The sequence below is a fragment of the Arachis ipaensis genome, chromosome B8 (genome assembly GCF_059453495.1).
Source record: "Arachis ipaensis isolate K30076 ecotype BB chromosome B8, ASM5945349v1, whole genome shotgun sequence".
NCBI lineage: Eukaryota > Viridiplantae > Streptophyta > Magnoliopsida > Fabales > Fabaceae > Arachis > Arachis ipaensis.
The window spans coordinates 135,682,161-135,689,292 of NC_142443.1; positions in this window are offsets into that span (position 1 = coordinate 135,682,161).

Genomic DNA, 7,132 nt, shown 5'->3' on the forward strand with positions numbered 1-7,132 from the left:
AGCCTCATGCCGTGTTGCCGTAGGGAGGAAAAAACGCCATCAAGATCGCTCAGGAGGTCGTCGGGTCGTGTGGTCTTTGCGAGTATGTCATCCATGTAGACTTCTACTGTTTTGCCTATAAGTTCACTAAATATCCTATTCATCAGCCTTTGGTACGTGGCCCCAGCGTTTTTCAGGCCAAAAGGCATTACCTTGTAACAATAGATTCCCCCTGGCGTTATGAACGCCGTTTTTTCTTCGTCGGGTCGGTGCATCGGTATCTGATTGTATCCTGAGTAGGCATCCATGAAGCTCAGATACCGGTACCCCGCCGCTGCGTCGACGAGTGCGTCGATGTTAGGCAGGGGGTATCAATCCTTGGGACACGCCTTGTTCAGGTCAGAGTAGTCCACGCACATTCTCCATCCCCCATTGTACTTTTTAACCAGGACCACGTTCGACAACCAGGTCGAGTAGTCCAGTTCTCGGATGAATCCTGCTTCCAGGAGGCTGGCCGTCTGCCTGGCTACCTCTTCTGCCCTTTCTTGGGACATTTTTCTCCTCCTCTGGGCCACTGGCTTGGTTCCCGCCTTAACGGCCAGATGATGCGATACGAGCTGGGGATCTATTCCGGGCATATCGGCAGGCGTCCAGGCGAAGAGGTCGGCATTAGCCCTGATCATTTCCATCAAAGGCTCCTTCATCTCGTGGGGGAGGTTCTTGTTTATGAATGTGAACTTATCGTCCTCCTCGCCGACCCTGAACTTTTCCAAGTCTCCTTCTGGCTCTGGTCTGGGTTTGTCGTCTATCCTGGCGTCCAGGTCAGCAAGGAAGACCCCAGATGCTTCTTTGGACTTTTTCCTGAGAGAGAGACTGGCATGGTCGCAAGCGACCGCCGTTTCCAAGTCGCCTTTGATGGATCCTACGGATCCGTCATCGGTGACAAACTTCATCACCAGCAGCTTTGTGCTAATGGCCGCCCCGAGGTCGTTGATGGTTTTTCTCCCCAGAATAATGTTATAGGCCGTGGAGTCTCGTAATATCACGAAGTCCACCATGACTGTTCGTCGTTTTTGCCCCTGTCCTACAGAGGTCGGGAGTGAGATGATTCCATCCGGCTTGATGAAGTGGTCCCCCAACCCTACCACACCGTGCTGGTGGGTCGTCAGGTCGGCGTCCCTCAGTCCCAGGACATCGAAAACGTTTCGAAACATGATGTTCGAGTCTTCCCCCGTATCTACCAGGATTCGTTTGACGAGGCCCGTTCCGACCCTGGCCGTGATGACCATGGGCGGACTTTCCGGTGTCTCGTTAAACCATTGGTCCTCCGGGCCGAAGGAGATGGGTGGGATACCTCGGAAACTTCTAACAGTCGAGGTGGAGACTGCTAGGACTTTGGCGTCTTTTTTCTGTACTGACTTTGACCTTGGGGCGGTATTTCTGGACGTTACCACGTTTACCACTGTAAGGCCGTGGTCGTCACCCTCTGGTTCCTGCCGTCGCCTTGTCGACCGGGATCTGTCTTCGCTATCGTGGTCCCGGTTGCGCCTCCTTGGTTCCCGGATAAGGTGGGAGAAGTCGGCAAGTTTCCCGTCCCTGATAGCTTGTTCCAGGGCATCTTTTAGGTTGAAGCAGTCTTGGGTCTTGTGTCCGTAACCCTTGTGGTACTCGCAGTAGATGTTCTTGTTTCCTCCCGTCCTGTCCTTCAGAGGTCGGGGCTTTGACAGTATCCCCTTTTTCGCTATCTGTTGGTAAACTTCGGTGATTGGTGCCGTGAGGGGGTATAATTGGTGAACTTCCCAACTCGGGGGAACGGTTTGGGTGTTTTACTCGGACCGCCATCCCTGGCGTGTTCCTTTGGTCTTTCTCTGCCTTCATAGTGCCGTGCTTGGTTGTAGGCGGGCTGCCGTTTATTGGCAGCCACGACCCGGCTGACTTCTTCGTCGTTGATGTACTCTTTGGCCACGCACTGGATCTCTTGCATTGTCCAAACGGGCTTTGTGGTAAGGTGTTTCCTGAAGTCCTCATTCGAGAGTCCGTTCGTCAAGCACAGGCTTGCCACCGAGTCCGTTAGACCGTCAATCTCCAGGCACTCATCATTGAAACGGTCCAGGTATTTCCTGGTCGGCTCTCCGGGTCTCTGTGTCACCCCTAGCAAATTGATTGGGTGTTTGGCTTTGACAATCCTGGTCGTGAATTGAGCCAAGAAGGCGTGGCTGATGTCGGAGAATTGAGTCACCGAGCCCTGCGGGAGGTTGTTGAACCACCGTATCGCTGGGCCCACCAAGGTGACCGGGAAGGCGCGACATCTGACCTCGTCTCCTACCCCTTCCAGGTTCATTCTGGCCTCAAAGGCCGTCAAATGTTCCAGGGGATCTTGTGTTCCATCATACTTCATGTCCGTTGGCTTGTCGAAGTGTTTCGGCAGCCGGACCTCGAGTACGGAACGGTGGAAAGGGGTCGCTCCTATTATCACTGGTCCCCGGGTAGTTCTCCCCGGCTCGTCATTCTCCCGACGGGCGTCCTCTTCGCCTCTGTTCGACACACGCCGTCTCTCGTGTCGGGCGTAAATGATGGGGTCCCGACTTCTTCTTCTGGCTCGTCCCCGTCCCCCGGTGCTCTCCGACTCGTATTGGGGGCTGGGTGAGCGCCTTGAGCGGCTCCTTGAACGGGAGCGGGTGGGGCTCTGCTCCGGGGTGCGTTGGTCGCGTTCTCTTTCGGCTAGCCGGCGTTCTAAGTCTTGCATCCTATGGCGCAACTCTTGCATTATCCTGGCGTGGTTGTCGCCAGTTCCTCCGAAGGGGCGTCTTTCGTGAGTCTGTGTCGCGTCCCTTGGGGGCGACCTCTGCTGTTGTCGAGTTTCTGTCGAAACGGCACCTCCCCCAAGCACGGGAGGCGCGGCCTCGCTGCCGGTCCCAGTCTGGACTAGTACGAAGTCCATGGACGAGGTCCCCACAGACGGCGCTAATGTTCGGTTGGTCGGTTACCGGACGGTTCAGGTCAGGATCAGGGATGAAGGAAGGGGCTCGTCTGGTCACGGTCTTCCAGTCCGAGGGCGCGAGGTCCCGAGCACTTCGTGTGAAGGGGGGTGCCACCTGCAAAGACACTCCAACGCTCTTGTCAGAATACGTGCAGGCAGAATGAAGGTGGTGTAGGGACGTGACGTACCTTGGGGGAAGAGCCAGTCTTCCCCTTATATACATGTCAGTATTGGGCCCCTCTGGAGGGCAGGCCCATATTCCCAAGGACGCTGTCCCATAGCTGTGAGAGAGCCGTACGGGACGCGTATCCGGGTCGGTTGAGAGGCGTGTAGTCGGGTCGGGTGGAGCTCGGGTCGGGTTGACCCGCGGGAATCCAGGGCCGTAACAGTTAGTATTAAATTTTTTGTCAATAATTGCTTGTTTTTGTGATCCTAAAATCATTTGGCAAATTTAAATTTTCAACTATTGTTGCTTGTGTCTTGTGTGGGACATTTACATTTAATTTAAAAATTACCTTTTCTTGGATTTGACATGCTGAGATTTTTTTTACAAGATTTTGTTCTATAATTTAATTTAGACCGTGTTTGAATATAGTTTGATTATTGTATGAAACTTTGATTTTTATTATTGAATATGATTATTACCATGAGCTTGTTTGATTATCCGGATTTTGTATTATGATTTAAAACGTGTTTGATTATAATCTAATTATAGTATATGAGTTAGCTTAATTATGATAAATGTTTTTTTCCCTCTTATGAGCAAGGTTGAGGCCTCCGCTGCTTCCGCTTTGCTCATCTTGAGTTTATAGTGGGGGAATGATCAAGGCTCAGAAGGAAAAAAGAAAAAGGATCCTTTTTCTGTCACAGATAATTTCTACAAAGACGTTGACTCAAAGCAGTAGTAGCAGAAATATGATTTTTGTTGCTATAGATTAATTACCACACAAAATTATTCAATGAAACTGAGAAAGATACTTGGATTGTGCATAGGCATCGATAACTTGCCTAATGCAATTGATGCGTAGAGAGATTTTAAAGAACTTTATTCTCTCATGACCAGTTCATACTTTCATATATTAAAGAAGAAATCTACACCTTGAAACAAGAAACATGAACTGTGATAGAATATTTAATCAAGTTCGGTGTGCTTTGAATTGAATTGAAAACACATTATAAGAACAAGCGTAGTTGCGACAAGGAGAAGATAGTGAAAGAAAAGGTGATGAGGTTCTTTATGGGTTTGAATGAATGGTTCCAACTTCCATGTAACAAGATCATGAATAATGCGAGAGAATCCTTTACAATTTTTTGACAAAATTTTTTAATTTGGTAGCTTTAGAAGAAGAATTGGTTAACACAGTGAATGGGATGGATTGGGTGTGTTTTGTAATGTTTTGTTTGGCGCATGAAGGATATGCTGGGCAGTTAATCTGTATTATATTTATATATGTATAAAAATATATAAATATATAGTGGCTGATTTTAGTGTGCGAATAGTATTTTTATAAGACATTTTGCGTTATCAACGTTTCTCAACGTAAACTTTTTTATACAATGTAAACCTCTTTCGCGTTCTTCTTCATGTTCTTCTTCTTCTCCTTCTTATTCTTCAACCTAATTAAATTCGTTGTTCTCCTCTTTCGCGTTTTTCTTCTTTGCATTATGGATCTGGATTGATTCAACGCAATTATCTTCGTCGTTCATCTTCTTCTTCGTTTTTTTTTTCGATCTGCACTTTTGAATTGAAACAATGAATGAATTAACTTCAAATCAGTTGAATGAGTGTGATTTTGATGATTCTTCTCAAACGCATCAATTTAATGATGTTTGGATTATTGAATTCTGAATCGAATTTAATGGAATAAAATTTTTAATTTTATTTGAAGTGAATTGAATGGACTGAGGTGATCTACATCTGAATTGAATTCAATTGAATTGATAATATGTAACTGTGAGTAATTGTGAGTGTCAGTAATTGTGAGTAACTTTTCGGTTCAGTAAGGTACTAAAGAGGTGGTTCATCACTTTCATATTTTCGGTTCGGTCCGCAGAAAGGAGTCTAACAAAAATTAGACTAATATGTTCTGTTTTCTTCCCTAAGCACTATATAATTGTTTCACCGTAATTAAGATTTCAGTTCACCATAACTAAGATTTTGGTTCACCATGAGTATTGTGTTCGGTTCACCATGAGTACTGTATTCGGTTCATTCTGCACTATTCAAAACTCTTCTTCCTCACCTTCTACTGCTTCTTCACCAGAGAGAGAAAGAGAAAAAGATAAAAAAATACAGCAGCAACAACAACAAAAGAATGACGATAGGGTTTCAGGGTTTAGGGTTTTAGGGTTTAGCGTTTATGGGTTCAGGGTTCAGTGTGTTTCAAACTTTCGGTTCGTCCCGTGTATTAATTTCGGTTCACCGTGTTCATGGTTGAGGGTTTAGGGTTTAGGGGTCTAGGGGTCTAGGGTTTAGGGTTCATGGTTTAGGGTTTTAGGGGTTACGGTAGGATTCAGGGTTTAGAATTTAGGGTTTAGTATTTAGGGTTTAGAGTTCAGTGTTCAGGGTTCGGGTTTAGGGTTTAGGGTTTAGCGTTCAGGGTTCAGAGTTCAGGGTTTGGGTTTAGGGTTTATGGTTTAGGTTTTAGGGTTTTAGGGATTTAGGGTTTATGGGTTCAGGGTTCAGTGTTAAGGGTTCTAGTTTTAGTGTTTAGGGGTTCATAATTTTTTGGTAAACAGGAGAGCGATTTGGATTACTCTTCTGAAACGAATCAAACTGACAAAGTTTGGATTATTCAATTTTGAATCGAATTGAACGGAATGCAATTGCTAATTTGAATTGAATTAAATGGACGGAGGTGTAATGAATTGAATTGAATTGAATTGATAATATGTAAATTATAGGCAGAGTTATTTGAATTTGATTTTATATAATGGATTATGTTTTGTTCACTCAGTACTATACAATTGTATTATGTTCGGTTCACCATGAGTACTGTGTTCGGTTCATTCTGCAGAAAGCTATTTGAATTTGATTTTATATAATGGATTATGTTTTGTTCACTCAGTAGTATACAATTGTATTATGTTCGGTTCACCATGAGTACTGTGTTCGGTTCATTCTGCACTATTCAAAACTCTTCTTCCTCACCTTCTACTGCTTCTTCACCAGAGAGAGAAGGAGGAAAAGACAAAAAAATACAGCAGCAACAACAACAAAAGAATGACGATAAGGAGAAAACACGTGAAGAAGAAGGAACGCGAAAAAGGAGGAGAAGGAGGAATGCGAAGAAGAAGGCGAAGAAGAAGAAGACGCTCCATGCGTAAACGAGCGTGAGGAGAAGAAGAAGAAGAAGAAGAAGAAGAAGCGTGAGAGAGAAGAAGTGTTGGGCGATTTCGTATGTATTGGGCCGTGTATTTCATGTTTCATTAATGGTATTGGGTTTTTTTTTTGTGTTGGGCCAACTTGATTATATAGTTACATGGATGTGTAGCATCCCGAAATTATTTTACACTAAAATTACATCAAAATTAAATTCTACTAAAATTCATATAACTCAAAAAATTTTATTATACATTTATATATTTTTAAAAATAAACCAACTAAAATATGAAAATTTAGAAAAATTAATATTACAGTAACAGTACAATTTATATATTAAAAAAATTAAATGAGTCAACTCGTATATGTTCGACTCAAATCCACTTATAAATATTTCGTATTTTTACTAAGGCAACTCATCTATTTTATTAGCAAACCGAATCGACTGGCGGAGTTATTCTACTAAAATTCTTTATTATTATATCAAAATTAAATTTTAAATAAAATATTAAAGTCCAATCTCTAAGTAACATATACAGCGGTATTTTCTTATTCAAATTTCAGGAACATTAGCACCTTATTATATTCTCCAAGTTGACTTATTATAAGTATAAAATAAAACAATAAATATGAAGCAGAGAGAAGATAGATAAGATGATAGATTAGAAAAATAAGAGAGATGGTTATGATCCTTTGTACATAGTCATGGCTAACAAGTTGGAATCTTCTAAAAAGATTGCATTAGGGAACACAATCAACATTGGGACATGATAGTATATAGTTGACTATGTCTCGTGTTCATCCTCAATCATTTACAATCGTGTGAGAACTTCTTAAAGAACAACTAATTT